Source organism: Pleurodeles waltl, chromosome 8 (genome assembly GCF_031143425.1).
Source record: "Pleurodeles waltl isolate 20211129_DDA chromosome 8, aPleWal1.hap1.20221129, whole genome shotgun sequence".
Taxonomy (NCBI): domain Eukaryota; kingdom Metazoa; phylum Chordata; class Amphibia; order Caudata; family Salamandridae; genus Pleurodeles; species Pleurodeles waltl.
In genome coordinates, this window is record NC_090447.1 from 812190299 (window position 1) to 812213552 (window position 23254).

Consider the following 23254-nt stretch of genomic DNA (forward strand, 5'->3'; position numbering starts at 1 on the left):
ATCTCCCTTTATATCTGTTATTTTGATGGACAATTGGCTCTTTCAGTGTGTGCAGCAGTGTGCAGTTTGCATCAATGGCACATCAATATGTGTTCACTGCACAGTCTACTTCCTTATTGCTACCTGACAACGTCACCCCAGGAGTGATGTGTGATGTTGGGACTGCCTCAGTATTTCCATGTCACCTACATGTGAGTCAGCATCATCATGCTATGTGTCTAATGGTGTTTGACCAGCAGAAATACACATTGCACACCCCATGCACAGTTCTCATTGCTTGGGAGGGTATGGGATTGACTATGTGGCCTAATGTAATAGTAAATGGTTCATCTTCCAAGTTGTACTTCCAGTGCAGGCCATGTCGTTGGCACTGTGTGCTTTGATATTGGCCCCTTGTAGCTCTAGAGTGGTATCTATTGTCATTTGCAGCCTTCATTTGTCCATAGGTGTGTATCCCATTATGTCAGGGTGTCCAACATAACTACCTGTGTCACACCTCAGTGTCTTCCTGCCCACGTGTCAGCGTAGTGGTGTATGTATTGGGTGTTCCACAGGGTTGCTGTGCCTTGTGTATATTGCTAGGTTTATGGACTTACCAACAAGAAGGCCATTTCCATATCGCCTGTCCTGGAAGTGCTGATTGATGGTGCTGTGACGAAAGATGAAGGAATCATGTACACTCCCAGGATACTTGGCCAAGATGGTGGTAAACAATCCCTGGTGGTCAACTATGGCCTGCACATTTATGGAGTGGGTGTGCTTTCTGTTCAGGTATAGATGCTCTTTTGCTGCAGGTGGTACAATCCGGACATGGGTGCAGTCAATTGCACCAAACACATGTGGGAAGCCATGTATTTGGTAAAACCTCTGTTTGATCTCCTGCTGCTTTTGCTGGGTGTTGGGGAAGCTGATGTGGCGGGGTGTGAGGGAGATGATGGCATCTAGGACCTTGGGAAGGAAGGTGGAGAATTAGGGCTGTGATACCCCAGCGACCAGGGCACCAGTTGTTTGGAAGGAGCCAATTGCCAACATGTGCAGGACAGCTAGCAGCTTGGCCACCGGTGGTATATTGTGTGGTGTCGGCAGGCTGGCTGTTATATGTGGCTCAATTTGGAGCAGCAGCTGCTGTACGGCTTGTCAGTTGAGTCTATACCTCCGATGATATCCTTTTCCCTGAGGCCCTGGAGGGTTGTCCTGGTACTGAAGACCCCCTCCTGCCTTCTGCGTTGCATTTGTGGGCCACGTTGGGGTGGTGGCTCCTGCTGTTGGTCCTGTGCTCTGCGTCGTCTGGAATGCTGCATCAGTAGCATCTCCATGTTGTCCTTATTGCGCAATGATGTTGCTTGTGTGTGTTTTCCTTAAGTAGTGGTGTGTTTACCTCATTTTATCGCCTGCACTTACCCAGGCATTAAAATTTGACGCAAATTGGGCTTTGCATAATGTTTCGAGTACGTCTCCCATCCGTGCTTCATTTTTGCCCTGTTGGAAAAATATGGCGCTGAGGTGTTTGAGTCATTTTTTGGACGGGAACGCCTACCTTGCATCTCATTGATGCAAGGTGGTTTCACGCATCCTTTATATGACGCAAACTCCATATTTTTGACGCTAGGAATGTCTAGCGTCAAAATATAAATATGGAGTTAAGTTTACAACGGATTTGCATAAAAATAATTATGCTAATCGGGCGCCAACAGAGTATAAATATGGGCCTTAGTAACCCTAGTCAGTGTATGTGATGTAGATCATGGGTTCTGACTCTTGTGAGTTTAGGCAAAAAGCCAATTTAGGATGCAAGTATGATTATGGGCGATTGTACAGGTGGTTTAGCCTACAGTGGCTCAAAATGATTGTCAGTGATTATGGGTGGCTATCAAAACAGAATTGGTAGCACAGTTCTGGCCAAGATGATGTTGTAGGACTGAGTAGGTAACATGAGGATTTAGCAAGAGTTGATGGTGCACATGAGATCACTGCAAATCAGAATTTCCCCTCTGCCTATGACTGGTTTGTTGACAAAAGAAATTGTAACTGTTTTGTTAATGTACGTCCTCATTAGGTATAAATGATTTCACCGCAGTGCTGCCCAATAGTGACACTGAACTACCTTTTCCTGTTCTTTTATGTCATCCATACAAGTCAACGCCAGTCAAAAACCGGGATATCTGGAAGGCCACACGAAGAAGGTGTGGACCCTGGGGTCCATAAGAGGCATAGCCTGCACTGTCAGAAGAGGTGGGAGGACCTGCGTCGAACAAGTTTGAAATTGACCAAAAACCAAGCCAGCCAGTCCTCCCAGCACTCCAGGTGGGTGCGCTGCACCCTGAGCCCCCTAATGGCCTGCATCCTTGCAGTGGCTAACCGGAGCTGAATGGGAAGTTGGTAGCCCAACAGCAGCAACAAAGGGGTAAATAATTGTTTTAGCTATTATTGTGGTTTAACCTCTTTACTTTCCAGCCATGTTTTATGCCAACAACTGAGAGGAAGGCACACATCCATTGCCCACGATGATTTCTAGAGATGTAAGTTGGTCAAACTGTGCCTGATGCTGTGTTTGTTGTGTTGCTTTGTGCTGTCTCATGCCACTAGATTCCTCCTCCCAAGGCAATTACTGTTGTGGGCAGATACATGGCTGCATGCACACAAGAGAATGCCAGCATTTACACATTGACATAAATGACAGTTTAAATAAACGTGCCCCAGTTCATGTTTGAGTTAGATGTGATGGTACATCACACATGTGTAGTGGATGTGGGTTTCCTCACTGGTGACTATATCAAACTGCACAATTGTGAAGCAGCTGATATTCCTGAATTGACATTGCTAAGTTGGTACTATGACAATATGAGAATGTGCACCTGTACTGACAGTTTTGATATTCTTTGTACAGTGACATCCTTCCTTACCTGACATTTGTTTGACAGCAGTTTTCCCAGCAAAATATGATACTTTATGTTGACAGTAACTGGTGGACCTGAGTCCTTAGCCCATCACAGTTGTGCACGTACGCCAGTGTGTGAACCGCAACATGACTTTCTTTACAAAAATGTCCTGTAAGCAACAGACAGGCATGTGTCCACATTGGTGAGAGATTTGTGTGTCCCACAGACAACATTTTGGTGTCCTTAGTACTGCTCAGAGGGTAATTTGGTGATGGTGAGCAATGTGACCTTGCAAGGGACATTTGCATGTGGAAGGCTACATCAGATAGATGTTGTGGTGTCCCGTTTGGGACAGGCAGATTCCATCCAAAAATCTCAGCCTTTGGGAGAAGAGAACCAATATTAGCTACGTACTGCAGTGGTTCAGAGATGTAGCCAGGCCTATGTGTTCACTCATGCTGTTGGAGCCCTTTGTTATGGAGTGAACTACATGTGTATAAGTAACAAAGGCATACATGATATGGGAGCTGAGATGGAAGATAACTGAACTTGGTGCAAATGTTGTGTGATGAACATTGATGTCCAATTGTGTTCTCATAGATACACTATAACTGTTGTATCTTGTTCTTCAGCACTTACTGGGCAAGGCGAAGGTGACAGCGGCCACATTGGCAGGGATGAAGCTGGCCACTGGAAATGGGTGCTAAGACTACCAACTCCAAGCAGCCTACTGGCACAGAGGGTGAGGGGACTGGCCAGGAGGCCACAAGTGACTCGACATCCTCCTCAGAGGCCTCCAATGAAGACCGGTCCCTAGTGGGGGGGGGACCCTCGAAAGACTATGACACCTACATTTCAGTCCACTGCCTGCATTTCCAGGTCTACCCTCCCTCTTGCCCCCTCACTTGGCCGTGGCCACCCCATTTAGAGAGGCGCTGTCACCTATGCTGCAGGCACGTCTGCCCTTGCCCAGGTGTCCCAGGCTGAGGAGGCCATGGATCTATTAAGAATCATCACTGTAGGCCAGACCGCACTATTGAATGCTATCCAGGGGCGCTTGGCGGTCCAGAATACCCAGATGCTGGATTACCTCAATGGCATTCACGGTGCCCTGTCTGGCTTACAGTGCTAATTCCAGGGTCTGACCTCCTCACTGGCTGCCGCCTCTCACCCATCCCAGCCTCATACCCAGACTCCTACTCCTTTCACATCCCAAATTCCTCATCCCAGCCATGTCCAAAGCAAACGCAAACATATGCAGGCACCCACAACAACAGCCACATGCAGCACATCCCAACACAAACACAGCAAGAAGCATAAGTACAGACAGACACATGCAGCCACAACACAGACCACCACAGTCACACCCTCAGTCACTACACCCACCACTATTCAACCCCCCACACACACACACAGGCACAACACCCACAACCACATCAACACCCACAGATACCACCAGCACACCCCAAGTCATTGCACCCACCACATTCCCAACACACACCACAGACACAGCACCAGTCATCACACCCACTACCACACATGCATGTACTGGGACACCTACTGATGTCACAGCAACACAACCACAGCTACAGCTGACACATCAACACATACGTACATACTCGACACAAATGACCACACTCACCCAACCAACAGACCGACAGTAAAAAACATAAACTTAAAGATGCACCACATAAACCAGACCCTCATGAACCCCACCTTCAATAGACACATGCACAACAGACATGGCCACTCCCTCTACCTCCCAAACCCAACTCAGTCCCGAACACCCTACCCACTTCCCTAAGGAAAGCTTGCTCTTTACCATGGTTCTGAACCCTACCAAATCCCAACCCACCACTTCCAAATCGCAACCCAACCCTTCCAAATCCCAAACCACCTCTTCCAAATCCCAAACCACTCCTTCAAAATCCAAACCCACCCCTTCCAAATCCAAATCCAAATCCAAACCAACCCCTTCCACATCCCAACCCACCCCTTTCGCATCCCAACCCGCCCCTTCCAAATCCCAAACCACCCCTCCCAAACCAACTCCTTCCAAATCCCAATCCACCCCTCTCAAATCCAAGGACCTGTCCCCCCAATAACATCTTTAAGGTTCCTGCTGTCTGCCACACGGATGCCCCTTCCAGAGGAGGTTTATTCTGGCAGTGACATTAGGAGGCACGTTGTGGGAATGCACCCACACTATGGACTACTGGCCTGGTGCCTTTGTATTTTCTATACAATCTCCTTTAATTTACTTATGAGAGAGTTATCTCATTTTTATGAAACATTTTTATTTTGAGCATACCTTTTTCTGGCCTCATTTTTGGATTGTTACTAATTATTTGCTGATGATGTTATTTCTGCTAATGTGTGGGCCATGAACTTCCTCTCATTTGTAACGGTGACAAACACAGGTTGTGTATTTGAGTTATTTTTTAAATGCATATATGAGAGTTGTACATTTTTGTGATGGACATATTAATTTTGGTGCAAGCATTCATCATGTTACTGGACTCTTCCACCAAAATTGTATGTGTTTCTGTTGTTGTGACTGGAGAATGTATGTGTGTTTATTTTGACATGAAATGCACATATACATTACATAGATGACCTGGCACTTTATATTTTTATGTGCTCATATGTTTGTAATATGTTGCACACACCAAGGGGACATGGGACCTTCGTACATCTCTGACATCTTTGCAGTTCAACAGTGAGTATTGTGTTACATTCTTGGTAAAACCACCTGTAGCATGTTGTAATGTTTGTGCTACATTGAAATGGGTTTTTGGGTGAAATGTGGGGTTATTACTTTCCAAATGTCACTTTAAATTTTTGGGTACATTCTTGGACACACCTTTGCGGACACATTCCTATTTGTGATTGTTGAGACTTTTTATGTAGTTGTCCATTGCCATGTAGGCAATCCATCACTAATTGGTGGGTGCCACTTATGTCCCGGGGTCTGTTCTGATCAGTTTTAAACTTCAACATTACACACTTCTGCATTGTGTAACAGTATTGTGGTGTTTATAAATATTTTGAGGCATGCACAAGTCCAATGTTGCTATGCAGGTACAAATCTGAGAATAACGGGAATGCCTATGACTTACCTTCTGTTCCAGCAGCAACAGGATTGATTTCTATTTTGGACCTTGCCCAGGAGCAACGGAAGTACTAGTAGCGGTGGATTCATGGTGACAGGATACATGGAAAGCGTTCAAAAGGTAGGTTTTGTGTTTATATACCTGCCAATCTGCCAGCTCAGGAGTGGAGGATTAGCTGCCACAGTTGCATCGGCAGGACTGCACATTGTGATTGATTCAGTGATAAAAGGGGTAGTCGCTCTGCCACCAGCCGCTTTAGCCTATGGCGCAGTTGATGTGGCAAATGATTCCTGACAGTGGCGGTGGACCGTCAGGAGTCTTTTGCCTATGCTACCGCTGACATCTAAATAGGGCGGGAGGACAGTCAAGTCAGCGGGCGGTTCTACAGTAGAAAAGTAGACTGCGGGACGGTTACCACCAACATCTAAATCATTCCCCAAGTCTCCAACATCTTGAAGAGGGGTGTAGAAGTGCCTCAGAAAGAGGTAAAGACAAGACAAGAAAGAGGGAACGCCAGAGAACAACTGCAGGTGGAAAAGACCGACCATTGTGAAGGAAAGAGTGAAGGGAGAGGGAGCGCCGAAGAAAGTGAAGTGTTGCTAAGGAGCAGAGGGAGCCTGAAATCTAGTGGGTCAGTTGAATGCTTACAACAAACCACCACTGAATAGAGAGAGTCAAATGTTGTGAGTGACCCTAAAGCAGATCAACAGACACCAAGAAGATCAAAGACAGCAAGGATACCTTGTTGCAGATATTCAGCACCTGAGTGGACTTATAAAACAGTGTTTCCAGTTTGACAATCTATGACCCAAATGAAATGAGAGCAGGAGTACTTGAGCCCCCATGATGTGCCCCAACAGTAGTAATGCTTGATTCTTGAACTTAATATAAATTTGACATTAAGGGCCTGATTTAGAGTTTGGCCTATGGGTTACTCCATCACAAACGTGACAGATATACCATCTACTATATTACAATCTCCATAGACTCTAATGGGATCGTAATACGGTGTCCGGGATATCCGTCATGTTTGTGACAGAGTAAACCCCTCTGCCAAACTCTAAATCATGCCCTAAGTTTTATCCTGTTATTAATGACCTGTATCTGAGCTGAACTGACTTCAAACTAAATTTGCAATTATTGCTTTAATGACAAAAGGATAATAAAGGTACGTAATAAATAAAGAAATAGGAAGATTCTCTAGGGCCAAGGCTGCAGTAAAAGAGTAGAATTGTTGTGTTAGAAGATGAAGGAGTAGGGTTAGGAATGTCTCACAAAGACTGCTGTATATAAGCTCAATGAAATAACTGCAAATTAACAACAATAGGTTTTGCTCATTGAGCACAATTATAACCAATTACAGAATATTGCAAGTCTGGCTTCTGGTATATTCTACTTCAAATCTGATTGTAGATAAATATGTGTTTCCTTACCAAGACTAGATGTAGGGTAATGTTTGCTTTGACACTTACAGTTGCTGTGCTGGTATTAATAACCATTGATATGTATGTATGTGTGTATATATATATATATATATATATATATATATATATATATATATATATATATGTATATATATATATATATATATATATATATATATATATATATATATATATATATATATATATACTTATATACTTATATATATGTTTATAGTTATATGTATAGTTGGTATGAGTATTACCCCTGAGATAGGTGCCCTTAATTCTACACCGACACCTTACATCACCTGCACATTCAATAGATCAGATAAAACATAAAGCTTCACAAATAGGTGTTTCAGAAGGTGATTTTACATCAAACATTTATTCTAGATGAGTGGAAGAATACATAGATGCCCTAGATTCTAAGGATTGCTGTTTGTGCACACTCACCTGCTTTCGCTGCTGAGGATGTAACATATCATCACATTCCACTTTCCTACAGAATCACATGTAGTGTATTGCTCAGCTTATTGTATAGGCAGAAACATTTTAAGTATTCTTTTTCCAACTACAATTTTACTCTGTCAGAAGTTCCCCTCCATAAGAGAATGAAAACCCAGCCACAAGCTAAGAAGATGGAACGTGCATTGTGTTTCTTTTAGGTCCCCTGCTAGAATAGTCACTGTTAAAGCATACAAACGTAATTTGACATGTTCTATGAGTCACTAGAGAAGAGATTTATTCGAGCTTTAGAAGAAAGGACAGCTCACTTGTTTCATAAGGCAACAGAAAAGGAATATATTTTTAAAAAGTGTAGGAAAAAGAGGAAATGAGTATAAAGAAAAGAGGCTGTATCCTGGACTGAAACTAGACTGGTGACATGAAAGGAAAGTTATGCATTTACAAAAGAAGTACCTACACTAGAACTCTACACTAAGTGGATGTGAGCACACATTTGACATTTTTGGAGGGTCTATTCAAATTCTTACTGGGTCAGATCCCATTATTATGTGTGTGGACAGGATCCTTATTTTCAACCACCCGCTGATTCGGACGGTACATGCTACTTAGCTTTAGCGTTCCCAAAAATGTATCATATGAATAGTTTAAAGGCTTTTGAATAGAAATAATCTCACAGATCTGAACATGGTACTAATGGTGGTTCATCTTCAGTGGGAGCTGTTTTTGGTGCCATTAGACCCGCAGTAGGAAAATAATGAAAAAAATCAGAAAGCTTTCTACAGTGGTGGACAAGTTAGCAAATAATCCATCTGGATTCTTTGCTGATAGTAGATACAGAACTAGTAGCTCTTAGGTCAATGGTTGTCTGTAAGATGTTGAAAGTGCAGCACTGCTGTGCTTATTTACCTGGCAAGGGCAAAGAGATAGGGGGATTTGCGAACAACATTTCCCATTTGAAACCTGAATTAGTGGAGTTAGAAGCAACTAGTGTTTTAGGAACCTTAGGAAGAGGGCTTTCCTCTGTCAGATCCATTGGGATAGCCTAACCCCTATTACCGGGGTGCCAGGGGCCGGTCTGATGTAGAACAGGCTATCGTCCTTTGCAGAAGGGATGTCAGAGTCAGCAGGGCTGCATCTCAGTCACAATGCACTGTGTTCCAGGATAATCCCAGCAGAAGTGCTTCTCTGCCCAATGCAGCACAGAGACAGTTTATTTAATAAACACACTGTTCATATAGTGTCAAAGGTGCAGAGCTGATGCAGTGGTGTGACTGGAGGCTTAGAGCTGTCTCCACTGGACAATCAGAATACAAGGGCATCACATTCTATGTGCCTAGCCTTGGACAGAGAGTACAGATCACATGGCAGTAACCCTATGCAGTGTCTTCCCAGTACATTATTGTGTAAGTGTACAAACATGAAAAAAGTCGCCATCAGAAAAATATCTCAAGTTAAAATGTGCATTCTAAAATGGAGACTCAGCGCGGGCCCTAACGTGCTTCACCATAGCCTGAACAACATATAATACTGCAGGCATAGTGGTGAACCACTGGTGAAACAGGACTGTATACATGGGATGTGGTTGGGCACAATTCTGCTAGCAGAAGACCTCCCAGACGGTGCTTAATTTGAGCCAGTGGGGGTGCACAACACTTATTGTTAAGGGACAGCACTTATTGTTTTGCATCAGGCCTTTACTAATAGCAAAAGACACTGATGGGAAATACAGAGGAAGAGGAAGATGGAAAAGCATCCCAAAGGGAGAAGAAAACAGAAAGTTGCAACAATGAGCTGAAGGGGCTGTGTGTTTGTGTAAATGGATTAAAGAGGGCAGGGATGGCTTTAGTATCACCTGCCTCAGTATTTAGTGCTTGCACATTTCATTGCAGTAGCCAGGTGTTTCAGAGGAAAGCTTTGGGCACGCAACATTTTTATTTACAAATTAATCACTGCCCCAGTTGAATGTAAACAGGAGCCCCTGACATAAATATTTGTGCTAAGGACTTGTTCAATATGAAATCATTAAAGAGCAAATTGTAAGTCTTCATGTGTCTAGCAGCCACCACAGCTATTCCTTCATCGCCCAGAGAAAGCCTTAAAAAGAACCTTGGCTGCTATCAGATGACCACAGCTGTCCTTAGAGACATCAAGCCTAGCCCTAGAGACTACCTGCTTGCCTTTCGACATCCCCAGCCAACACTCACACATCACCAGTCCCCACACAGACCACCCAGAGGGGCTCCTGGAGACCTTCAGGCTTATCAAGCCATCGAACACCAGCCACTGGTGGCCATTAGACCATCAGATGTCCTTCAAAAACACTGGGCCTGCCTTTAATCACGCAGTATATCCCAGAGACCTCAGCTGAGCCCCAACAGCCTCTCAATCTTCCTTCAGACACCCTCTGGCCGTTCCCAGAAGCATTCAGCAAAATGTTGAAAGACCTACCTGCAGGCCCTCAGAGAACATCTGCAGACTTTAATGCACTCCAACCAGCCCCCAGCTTGTCAATAGACAACACTACAACTGACCCTCACAAAGATGTAGTGGTCCAGCTTTCAAGTGGTATTCTAGACACCACAATTTGTCAGGCACCCCTAACAACACGTCTAAGCTCAGGTGCTACTCTCATGGTTACACTCACCCACTCTTTTGCTGCAATGACTTGTTATTTTTCCATTTCTTCCTTATAAGCTGCCTTCATTTGTGTCTCTGATCACCACTGGGTTTCCTTCCTTTAATTGCCAGTGGCTTCACTTGCCTACTATGGGGGATGTCTTAAGTTGACTCTGAAGCTCAATTGGTGTGTTGACTTAATCAGTCTCAAGTATTTCCATACTGTGTAGAGCCACTGTCACACTGGTCCTTGACTGGCTCTCATAAATTGGACCTCATAGCACTTATGCAGCTGGGCGAGCAAGCTGCAACTGAACACACGCATTTTGTACAGTTGCAGGAACACTACACAGATACAAAAGAGCGTCTAAACATGTCCACAAAACCACCTTACACCTGAGAGTTGACTAACCCTAACCTATCCCTATCTGCTATTGAAGATTGACGATAACCCTGACAGGCCAACCACCGGTACTGCAAAACTATGCCAAAGAGAATAGTGGAGTCAGGGACTTAGCTAAAACCCCATAGGAAAAACCATTAAATTAAATGAAATTAATTAAAATAGTTAAAAGAATAAATAAAATTATTATAAAGTTAAAAATGTAAAATAAAAAATAGTTAATTGTTATTATTTACTGCAGAGTCTCGCTCTGGTAAAGTTTAAGGGAAAGTAAAAATATTTGTTTAAATTGAAAACATTCTTAAAATATTTTTATGTTAAATATTAATGTGAAATACTTTTATATATTTAGTTTCAGTGTAAAACAAAAGAAAAATGCTGCAGCAGTGTGTTTTTGTTTTAAGTTTTTTTTTTTCGTTCGTTTTATTACAAATACATGTGGACATGCTCGAGGTGCTCTAGTGTGCAATATTTGCATACTTTAAGAGAAAAACGTTTCCGTGTGTTTCTTTGCTTTCACGCAGACACTCTGCTAACAAATCATACTGTCAGTGCACTACCAAGGGTGAGATATTTCAGTAAGATTGAAATCTTAGAAATAAAGGTTAAGGGTACATCTCTGCATCAGATTATTAAACCTCTTATCTATGATGACTGCAAACTCTGACCAAAATATTACACACACTGAGATTTGCCCCTAACTTTGTGTTTAGAAGGTGGTGTCTGCAAACTATACGTGTATCTCTACACTCTGTTATGAACCCACTGGACTAGCAGTTATTATCCCACTGGACTATTTTTTAAACCTTATTTAATTCAATGTTATACCAAACATACAAAACATTTGTTATTGGTTGGCTTAGTTACATATACAGACACACCCAGGAAAAGGAGCTTTACACAAATATGGGCTACTATGCTGATGAACATTCCTTCTAGCAGTCTTTTCGGCATTTGGAAGTAACAAAGTTTGGGGCAGATTTAAGAGCCCCTAGCACCTCCTTGCGCCACATGATTGTAATTTTTTTTACGCTAATGTGGCCCAACAATGCCAAAATCACGGGCCCAATTTACAAAGTGGCGCAATGCATGCATTGCGCCACTTTGTAAACCTTTGCGCTACATCATGCCTGTGCCAGACAAAATGTATGCAAAGGGGGTGTTTCCCCATCTAAGACGATTTCTCTGAGATTTATTCGCGTCATTTTTTCTGCACTTTTAACGCCTGCTCAGAGCAGCCGTTAAAAGGAGGCACACCATTGTTTACAATAGGCCTCATTGGGCTTTGCAGGATTAGAGTCAACATTTTTTACGCTAATCCTGCAAAGCTTCGAACTAGCGTCAAAAATTCTGATGCTAGTTCCCTAATTACCGCCATAGGCGCACACATGTTGGCGTTAGAGGGCGCTAAGGGGTGCAAGGAAAGTGGTGCTGCACTGCGTGCAGCACAACTTTTCTTAAATCAGGCCCTTGGTTCTGTCTATATAACAATAGGAATACAGTGTGATACTTGAACAGCATAGATATGATTTACATCTTTAGCTAGTGTAATCAAATTGCTAAGCCTTCAGTATATATATTAGGTGGCTCTTTGCTCTCAGGGGTCTACATATACACAGTTTCCCTACTTAGAACATATTTCTTCAAAGCGCATTCATACATCAAGTGCTGCTTCCTTGTCCATTGCAGTTGCAGCAGCCAAATATGCCTGGTATGGGCCCCAGATATCTTCTGAGAGGCTACACAGCAGCAATAGCTCAGGTATGTGTCTGACTGTGTGTTGCAGTACGCCATGTCTCTGTGCCATTCACTCAAAGTAGAGATTGGACCATAAGCTTAGTGAACGGCTGTCCGGTCTTTAGCTAATAGTAGACCTATCGCCACAAGTTGTCAAACAGCTGCCTGTACCGTTTTATCATGGCTTAAAAGGACTAACAATGGTTCAGATACCAGCGTGTCTCTGGTAATAGCTTTTAGTTATTTAAATACAGCGTGCTAGAGGTTCTGCACCTCAGGACAGTACCAGGCTAGATATGCAAACTCGGCCACCTCCACTCCACAGTGTTGGCGTTTGGCGCAGGCCTTAGCAGAATATTCACATTGGTGTATAATGTACTCTATTAATGTATTTAAAATGTAAAATTCTATGTCTATTGGTCAATTAAATAATTGTTATGGCAGTGCAACAATACTTCCTTTGCTGATCACTTATAGTGACCCCAAGTTCCCACCGCCAATTGCGTCTAACCTGCAGGGTTCCTCGCCTGCGTGCCTCCTGCTCATAGGCATAGAATCTGGACACCAGTCGAAAAGGTGTGCTGGTTTGCAAGAGGGAGATTAGTGCCGGCATCTCAGGTGGTTCAAGTACGTCCTCTCCCAGTAAGTCTCGCAAAGCACAGTACGCTGTATAGTAATGAAATTGAGTCAAAGCGGTGGGTTTGTCATGTCGCGCTCAAACCGCAATCCAGGTGCACATGGAGCCCTCACTTAAGAAATCTCCAATGGTCACTATATTCAGCTCACTTGCCCCTGTCCCAGGAGGAACCATAAACACCAATTCAGTGGTACTAAGGGAGTATAGCCACGATCTGGCCTGTTGCTCCAGGAACTGCTGCCAAGAGCAAATCATTGTGTTCAGAGAACCAAGAACATTATAGCGCCACAATGGTTTACCGAACAGCACCTGTGGTAGAGTTAGTGGTGCAACAGCATCCTTCTCTAACTAGAGTTGTGGAAGTTCCAGGGGACCATGTACTCACTAATGCGCAAAGAAGCACTACACCGCCATATAGCATTTTTCTAGATCAGGGGCATCTAGTCCCTCAATATCATACGGTAATGTCAAGGTTTCCCAGCACCCTGAGGTTGTTTACCTGTCCGCTCTAGTCGGATCATAAGAGCTCTGAGATCAACGAAAATCGCTCGAAGGAGAAACAGTAGTATATTTGTGAAGAGAAATAAAAATTTAGACAGAACCACCATTTTCATGATGGCTAGTCGTCCGGCTGGTGATAGAGGTAGCTTGATCCAGCGATCTATTACTCTCAGCAGTTTCTGTGTAGTTTTACCATAATTGTTCTGTATCATTATTGTTGGGTCTCTGTGCACCTACACCTGCAGATAGTGAATGGGGTTTGTAGTCCTTTGTAACAGTAAGTCGACTGTACTAGTGTTGTGGCAGGGTTAAACGAGAATTTGAAGGATTTATCCCAATGTATGCGTAGCCCTGAGTGGTTGCAGAACAGTACCACCTCTCATTACACTGGGGTCACGTTGCGCTCTGGATCACGCACATATACCAACATGTCATTCACATAAGCCAAAATTATTATATTTGTAATTAGGAAATCGCAAGCCCGATGCGTGTGATATTCCTGGAGAGCACTAGCTAGTGGCTAGGCTTCAGGGCATACAACAATGGGGACGGGGGTAACCCTCTCTTGTGCCTATTGTAATATTGATGGGGGCTGTGACAAATCCATTCACCTGGATGCGAGAAGAGGGTCGATTCTAAAATACTTTAACCAACTGTAGGGAGACATCACCCATCCCAATATGCCACAGAACCGCCAGCATTAAGCTCCATTTGAATGAATAAAATTATTTCTCTGCGTCGAGGAAGACCAATGTGGCTGGCACAGCAAAGTCTAGTCGTTGCATCACCCCAAACAATGTTCTGAGATTGAATGTTAAATCGCAACCCGGAATGAAGCCCGCTTGCTCCACTCTCACCACAGCCGGACGCAACAGGGCCAGTCTGTTGGCTAGAATCTTTGCATAAATCTTGGTGTCAACATTTAAAAGTGACAGAGGCCGATATGATGATGATTAATGATTTGAGGGTTTACTTGATTTCATTACTGTCACCAGCAGGACCTCACACAAGGAAGTTGGCATATGCCTGTTGGTAACCATTTCCTTGTTAAGAGTTGTGAAATGCAGGATAATTTGATCCCGAAGTGCCTTATAAAAGACCTCAGTGAGGCTGTCTGTGCTTCGAGATTTGCCTGAGGGCATGCCCTTAAGGGCTGCATGGATTTCCCCTGGAAGCACTGGTGCCATGAGGCATTCCCTGTGTTCTGGGTAAGACTTTTTATTGCTATGTGGGCGAGGTAGTCTGTTGTTGCAGTGTCTTTGTGAGTTTGTCACAATTCATTTAAGGTAGTGTATTGCCTACGGAACCTATCTGATATCTGATTGGTGTAGGGATGTCCCAGCTCATCTAACACTTCTAAAATAATATCATTGTCACAACAAGGGCGCATCAATGTTGCCAGTGTTACTCCTGGGTGTTGACCCTCAGTGTACGATTGAGCAACCACATATTTCCCCTAATTCAACTCACTTTGTGCTGTCTCCTGATATTCATCCAATTTAATTCTGATTGTGCCCAGATGACCCCTCTTGCCTGTCTCACTGTGATGCTGTTCCCACTCTGCTAGTTCTTACTCTGGCTTTGCTAAGTGACCCCGTAGTGACCTCAGAACCCAGGCACATTTGCACAGCATGATGCCTCGAATGTATACCTTAAAGGTTTTCGATACTTTCACAAATATACCCACTGAGCCTACATTTGTGATAAAAAATGCTTCAATTGCCTGAACCAGCTCATCCCGAAAGGCTGCATCTTGAAGGACATATGGAGGGAGCCTCCATGTAAATGGTAGTGGTCATCGGGTATGTAGTTACAGATCTAATAGGACTGGTGTATGGTCTGAGTATGGGCGAGGTAATGTCTCGCATCGCCAAACTCTGGAGTCTAGCCTCCGGGATAGCAGCCAGAAATCTGTTCGGGTATGAGTATCATATACCGATGAGCAGTGAGTATACCCTGGTGTAGTGGGAGTTCTGTGTTGTGGGATATTGAGCAATCCGCTGTTGTCAGCTATCTCTGTCAGCTAACTCCGTTATGACAGGTGTCGCAGCTGACGGTTGCTACATGGCCCTATGGGCATGTTGCATGCTGTACGGCAGGTTCCAATGACACAGGGGGTGGGAAATGTCACACTCGGGGATGGCTCCCAAGCAGTCTATCCACTGTGTGCCATCACATCAAGGGATCATCCCTACCAATATCAGGTTGCCCACCTGACCAAATGGCTCTAGGGGCCTGATGCGAGAGACCCAGACTCTGCGGGTCCCGCAGTCACTGCTTGTCTCTCTCCTCTAATGCGCGGTCACCGGCCGTTGCAGGTGAAGACTGTGATTCCCAGTCGTGCCTCCAGGGCTGGTCCTCCGTTCAGTGAACTAGGCCGCAAGCCACGGGGGGCATGCGCAGGGAACTAAGCATGGAAGTCACAGGCGGCGGAGCCAGGTCAAGGCCCCTCTTGCCACTGTCCGGAGAGCAGGGGAAAGCAAAAGGATGGAGTCATCAGCAAGATGCACTCTGCCGGACACTGAAACCAGAAATTAGGTAGGGCCCAGGGCACCGTTCACAATAAGAATTTCCTTTTTGGGTCACAGATCATCATAATCGTTGCGGCAAGTTCTATGCTTATAGGGCAGACAATAATGCCAGACGGGAGACAGTTTCTGCAACAGGATTATGTTGGATTTGTAAACCAGCCCGGGGAGCTAACCTAGGCTGCGGCCATCTTTGAGGTTAGCAACCTCCGCTGCCGCAGCACTATTTCCTTCATTTTGAAGTAATTTTTTAATTAATTTACATATATTAAAATAATTTAACATTATTTTTCGGAGGTTTAAATATATAGGGGGTCATTCTGACCTCGGCGGTAAAAGGCCCTTACCGCCGGTCAGAAGACCGCCATAACACCGCCGCGGCCGCGGTTAACCGCCACGGTCATTCTGACCCACAACGGCCAAACCTCCAAAATTCCGTCCTCCACTGCAGCCCGCCACATCAGCGGGCAGCGATAAACTGGAGATGACCAAACCTCCACCGTCACGCCAACAGAAATACGCCCATGCCATTACGACCCACGAATCCACACGGCGGTCATTCAAACGCGGTATTCCATTGGCGGTACACACCGCGGCGGTCAGAATACACACACATCACCAAAACACAGCCACATTGGACAATTTGAAATACACACACCTGATACACATACACACACCACTCCCACACAATCAACCAACTATAAAACACACACCCACATCACCCACAAACCCCTGCGACCATAATTACTGAGAGAAGGAGAGAGAGACACAGCAGACAATCCAAAGCAAGACACACTGAGGCACACTACACCATCACACACACCACATAGTAGCACAAAGCACCACTCACCAACATACTCATCATCACATACACCACCCCACACCTCACCCACACCACCCCATGGCACCCCAAAGGCACCCACGCTTTTCGGACCAAGAACTCCGGGTCATGGTGGAGGAAATCCTAAGAGTGGAACCCCAGCTCTTCGGCTCGCAGGTGCAGCACACCAGTATAGCTAGGAAGGCGGAGCTATGGCAGCGGATCTTGGACAGGGTCAACGCGGTGGGACAGCATCCCAGGAATAGGGAGGACATACGCAAAAGATGGAACGACCTACGGGGGAAGGTCCGATCGATGGTCTCCAGGCACAACATCGCGGTCCAGAAGACTGGCGGCGGACCCCCACCCACCCCTCCCGAATTCACATCGTGGGAGCAAGACGTCTTGAACATCCTGCATACTCAGGGCCTCGCAGGAGTAGCCGGAGGAATGGACTCTGGTAAGTCCAATCTCAACTACTATATCCCCCCCACCCCACCAGCATGCCAACCCACACCCCCACCCTCACCCCCAACCCCCCAGCACACATCCTCCCTGACAATGTCTCACCAGCACAACCCACCCATCCCAACACCAACTCCTGCATGCCAACACAAATCATGGGCACCCATCACCTAAGCATGACCACTGCACTAACCCCCCCCCCCCACTAACTACCCTCACAACACCTCCCTCAAGGGAATGCCTGCACTGGGGGACAAGGGCACCCATAACACGCACGCTATTGTACACACAGAAACAATAACCAAACTCTCTTACCCCATGCAGGACCCGAACGACAACACACCAGCCAGGAGGGTCCAGAAGTGTCCATCCCACCACCGGAACAGGCCCACACTGAGGATAGCAGCTCTGTCGACAGTGAACCTGATGACCAGCCCGGACCATCGGGGACCTCTGGGCAGTCGGTTCCCCTCAGGCAGCCACAGGCCACACCAGACCCGACCCCCTCTGCCAACACCAGCACAGCTCCCACCCAGCGGGCCCATGCCTCTGTCTCTAGGACAGCTCAATCAGCGGTGTGTCTGCCACTACAGGGCACCCAGGCTAACCCAACACCCCAACAACAACAGGGACCTGGGGGTAGTGGTAGCGGGCACACCGTCCAGGGGACAGAGGCCGGGGGAAACCGGGCAGCTCGGAGGGCTGCTGTGCGACAGGGGGGGGGAGGAGAGGCCCAGGGAACCCACTCTCCAAGAGGCCCTCACCACCCTCATGGGGGCATACCACCACTCCCAAGAAACGATGGCGACGGTACTGGCCAGGTTCACTGAGATCCAGGCACAGCAGGAGGAACGCTACATGGGGTTCAGGGAGGAGTTGAGAATCATCGGGACCGCAATGGGGACCATCGTCCTGGCCCTCCACAGGATAGAGGACGCGTTGCGGGACCATGGTGCACCACACAGGGCCCCTGTCACTAGCCCGGACCAGGAACAGCCTACCACCTCCGCCGGCGCTAGTGGACAGGAGGTCCCAACACCTCGACAGCCCCCCAGAACCCCACCTCCTGCTGAAGAACAACCACCCCGTAAGAGGAGCCTGAGACCAAAAAAAAAGACAGAGTAGGATGTCAAGACCCCCGCCAGCAGGACATACCCCCTCAAGTCTTCCCACTGTCCCACATTGCCACCCTGTCCAACCATGAACTGCCTATGCTCCATCCTTCCACAGGCAAAAGGACAATGCACCTGTGAGACTGAGAACTGGACTCTGCCATGGATATTCCTCCACCCCCACCCATCACCCTTAGAATCACATGTACCGATATCTAGCACTGTAAATAAATCACATTTTGCACACAAATCTGTTTTGAGTCATGCTGTATTATTGACAAATGTATTACATATTACTGTTCGATTTCTGTTCTGTCAATTAGTCATGACAACATACCAATGTCAATACGCTGTATTTCATGGGCGAACCAAGCAGAAGTCAGGTACTGAGTCAGACAGCACTGAGAAGGGAAGGGAAAGGAAAGGCAAAAATTAATGAAAAACATCTGTGGGGAACTACAGAAAGTACAGATGCAGGAGGCTATAAGCAATTGTGAAATGGCGTGGGTGATTCTTACCTGTGTGTTACTGGAAATACTGTTGTATCACTCTGTCCCTATTGTCTGTGTCGTCCTCAGAGTCTTCCTCCTCTTCACTCTCCACAGGCTCCACGGCTTCTACAACACCACCATCTGGACCATCCTCCTGCAGGAAAGGCACCTGGCGTCGCAAAGCCAGGTTGTGGAGCATACAGCACGCCACGATGATATGGCACACCTTCTTTGGTGAGAACATTAGGGATCCACCTGTCATATGCAGGCACCTAAACCTGGCCTTCAGGAGCCCAAAGGTTCGCTCAATCACCCTCCTAGTACGCCCATGGGCCTCATTGTACCGTTCCTCTGCCCTGGTCCTGGGATTCCTCACTGGGGTCAATAGCCACGGCAGGTTGGGGTAACCAGAGTCACCTATTAGCCACACACGCTGTCTCTGTAGCTGTTCCATCACATAGGGAATGCTGCTATTTCGCATAACATACGCGTCATGCACTGACCCTGGGAACTTGGCATTTACATGGGAGATGTACTGGTCAGCCAAACAGACCACCTGGATATTCATTGAATGGTAATTCTTCCTGTTCCTGTACACCTGTTCATCGTCATTTGGGGGGACTAAAGCCACATGGGTCCCATCAATTGCACCAATGATGTTGGGGATGTGTCCAAGGGCATAGAAATCAGCTTTCACTGTAGGCAAATCACCCTCCTCTGGGAAAATGATGTAGCTCCGCATGAGTTTCATCAGGGCAGACAACACTCTGGATAAGATCTTGGAAAACATAGGCTGAGACATCCCAGATGACATGGCCACTGTTGTCTGGAATGAGCCAGTTGCAAAGAAATGGAGGACAGACAGAACCTGCACTAGGGGGGGAATTCCTGTGGGTTGGCGGATGGGGGACATCAGGGCTGGCTCCAGCTGGGCACACAGTTCATGGATGGAGGCTCGGTCAAGTCGGTATCGTAGTATTATGTTGCGTTCTTCCATTGTGGACAGGTCCACCAGCGGCCGGTACACGCGAGGATTCCTCCTTCTCATCGCTAGTCCCAGTGGACGGTGCCTAGGAAGGAGAATATGGAGTACAGAGTCAATCCACTCACAGGTACGTACAACACAGCTTGCACAGTACAGGTAAATGTATGGTTTGATATGTTTGTATGTGTGCCATTGCAAGGCCTAGGCCTGTGTGACGCATTAGAAATTAAGCCATGTGGGCCCTTGAAATGGCCGATGCCTGACCTGTGAAGTGGGACAATGGGATGTGAGGTCACTGCGCTGGCGGGGCACACCGTGGCGGTAGGCGGTCGAAGCCTATGGGTTTCAGGAGCCAATGACGATGTGCGCCGGCGGTCGCGGGACGCACCGCCGCGGTACGCACCGCCGCAGGCGTGACCGCCATTTTCTATCTGCTCAATCATTCGAGACCTGATCATCCACAGGAGAGGACCTATACTGCAAGTGCTGCTGTGAACTCGGTCTGGAAGTGACAATGGCTGCTGCTACTGGTGAAAGGGCCCCCGCCTTCAGTTCAGAAGAGTTGGAGAAGCTCGTGGACGGGGTCCTCCCCCAGTATGCGCAACTCTACGGTCCTCCAGACCAACAGGTGGGTACACTCAGTGCACATTGAATGGGTTATGCCTGTGTGGAGGGGGGGGGATGTAAGTTGGTGGGGTGTGGAGGGAATGGGGAGTGCAACGCACGACAGATGAGAGAATGGGAACCATGACAAGGTTGGGGAGGGGGGGGCATGTACTCCAAACATGCAGATATGTGACGGTTTCTCTTTCCCACCCTGTATATGTCAAACAGGTGAGCGCCCACCAGAAAATCGATATTTGGCGTGCCATCGCCGAGGAAGTCCGGAACTTGGGGGTCCACAACAGACGGGGCACCCACTGCCGCAAGAGGTGGGAGGACATCCGCCGCGGAACGAGGAAGACCGCAGAAACACTGCTGGGGATGGCCTCCCGACCTAGGAGGGGTGCCAGTCGCACCATGACCCCCCTGATGTCCCGGATCCTGGCGGTGGCCTACCCTAATTTGGATGGGCGCTTGAGGACAGCACAGCAGACACAAGGGGGAGAGTATCCGCACATTCTCCTATCTGTATGCGCATTGGAGGCGTCTGGGTGGGGGAGGAGGGCTGTGGGTGACATTAGGCCCGGGCGCTCTCTGTAGTGTAGTCCGCTCCCTTAGGCATGGCCCTGTGCCCCCGCCCCCCACCTCTGTAGGGTGCCAAGTGCAGCTACCCATGCTCCAGCATCACACATGTGCGCATGTGTTGTCCCTAGACCTGTTTGCCTAGTCAGAAGTACTGAGTAGTGTACCCCAAGTTTGCGACTTAGTGCACGAGGCACCTGTGTCTGTCCTCTCCGCAAAGGGTATTGCTAAGGCATGCACTCAACTTTGTTTAATTTCTCCCCCCACCCTAAATCTTTGTCTTCTTGTGTTTTAGCATCATCAGGCGGAGGAGATTTGGCGTCGGAGCAGGAGGGAGCTGCAGGTCACCAGGCCCCGGTGGGCACTGACACAGACACCGAAGTCACCAGTGATCCGGAGGGCGAGGGGAGCACCACAACGGGGGCCGGTGGAGACACCAGCGACACGGACACGTCCTCGTTTGGGAGCTCCCTAGCGGGGGCGGCACCATCTGTGCCCCCCGCAACAACAGGTACAGCCGCCACCCAGCGCACCAGCACCGCCCTCCCAGCAGCCCCTCAGTCTTCGCTCCGTGGCTGCTCGGCCAGGAAGGCGCGCGTCTCCTTCGCCCCAGGCACCTCAGCCCCTGCCTCTGTTACCCCTGCTGCCCTCAGTGCGGAGCTCATTGACCTGGTGAGGACGCTCATTGTTGGGCAGACTACCCTTCTGAATGCCATCCAGGGGGTGGAAAGGGAGGTGCATCGGAGCAATGCCTACCTGGAGGGCATTCATTCGGGTCAGGCTGCCCATCAACGAGCGTTCACTGCTCTGGCCTCAGCACTGACGGCAGCCATTGTCCCTGTCTCCAGTCTCCCTCTTCTATCTGCCTCCACCCTTTCTCTGTCTCCTGTACCTCAACCTATCCCATCCACACCATCAGACCAGCCTGCACACACCTCAACACCCAAGGCCAGCTCATCCAAACATAAGCACCACAGAAAACACAAGCATTCACCCAAGCAACACACAGATGCAGACATATCAACAGTCACTACCACCTCTGTGTCCCCGTCCTCCTCGTCTCCCTCCTCCCTCCCTGTGACGTCTACACTCACACCTGCATGCACCCCAACATCAGCCAGTTCTTCCACCACCAGCAAACCCTCCACTACAGTCCGCACACCTGCAGTCACCACCCCCACTGGCATTTACACGTCCCCTGTGTCCTCTCCCACTGTGTCTGTCACCCCCTCTTCCAAGACACCTAAACGCAGGCAGACACCCAAACAACAGCCAACCACCTCACCACAGCCTACGTCCCAGTCACCTGCACCCAAGGACAGCACACCTGGCTCTCATACAACCACATCCTCTTCCTCCACTTCTCTCACCACTACTCCTACCCCTTACCTTGGTCCCAAGAAAAATTACCTCTCCAGTTTTGACCTGTTTCCCTCCCCCGACCCACCCCCTCCAACTGGGAAAAGTCCCAAGGGCACCTCAGCCACCACCAGCCCAACTACTACAGTGCAAGTGGTGCATGGCATGTGGAGTCCACCCTTTGGCGGCAGTAACACTTCGGTGAGCAGCAAGGGGACAGCCAGCCCCCCCCCCAGGCAAGAGGACCCGGAAATTGAAGGGCCGCCGTGAGCGGACAGAGACGGCTGCCCCCAAGGAGGTGACTCCGGCCACTTCACCGGCCACAGCAGCCAGGGGAGGCAAGGGCCCGAGAGCCCCATCTAAGGAGCGGAAGGACAGCAGGGCGGAGAGGACAACCACCAGGAGCGCGGAGCAGGAGGGCCCCACAAGCTCCATCCCGGCTGCAAGGGACGACACCAAAGGGCCCAGGACTCACTCCCCGAAGGGGCCTGACACAGCACGGTCGGAGGGCGAGTGAGCAGGGTGTCCAGGCCA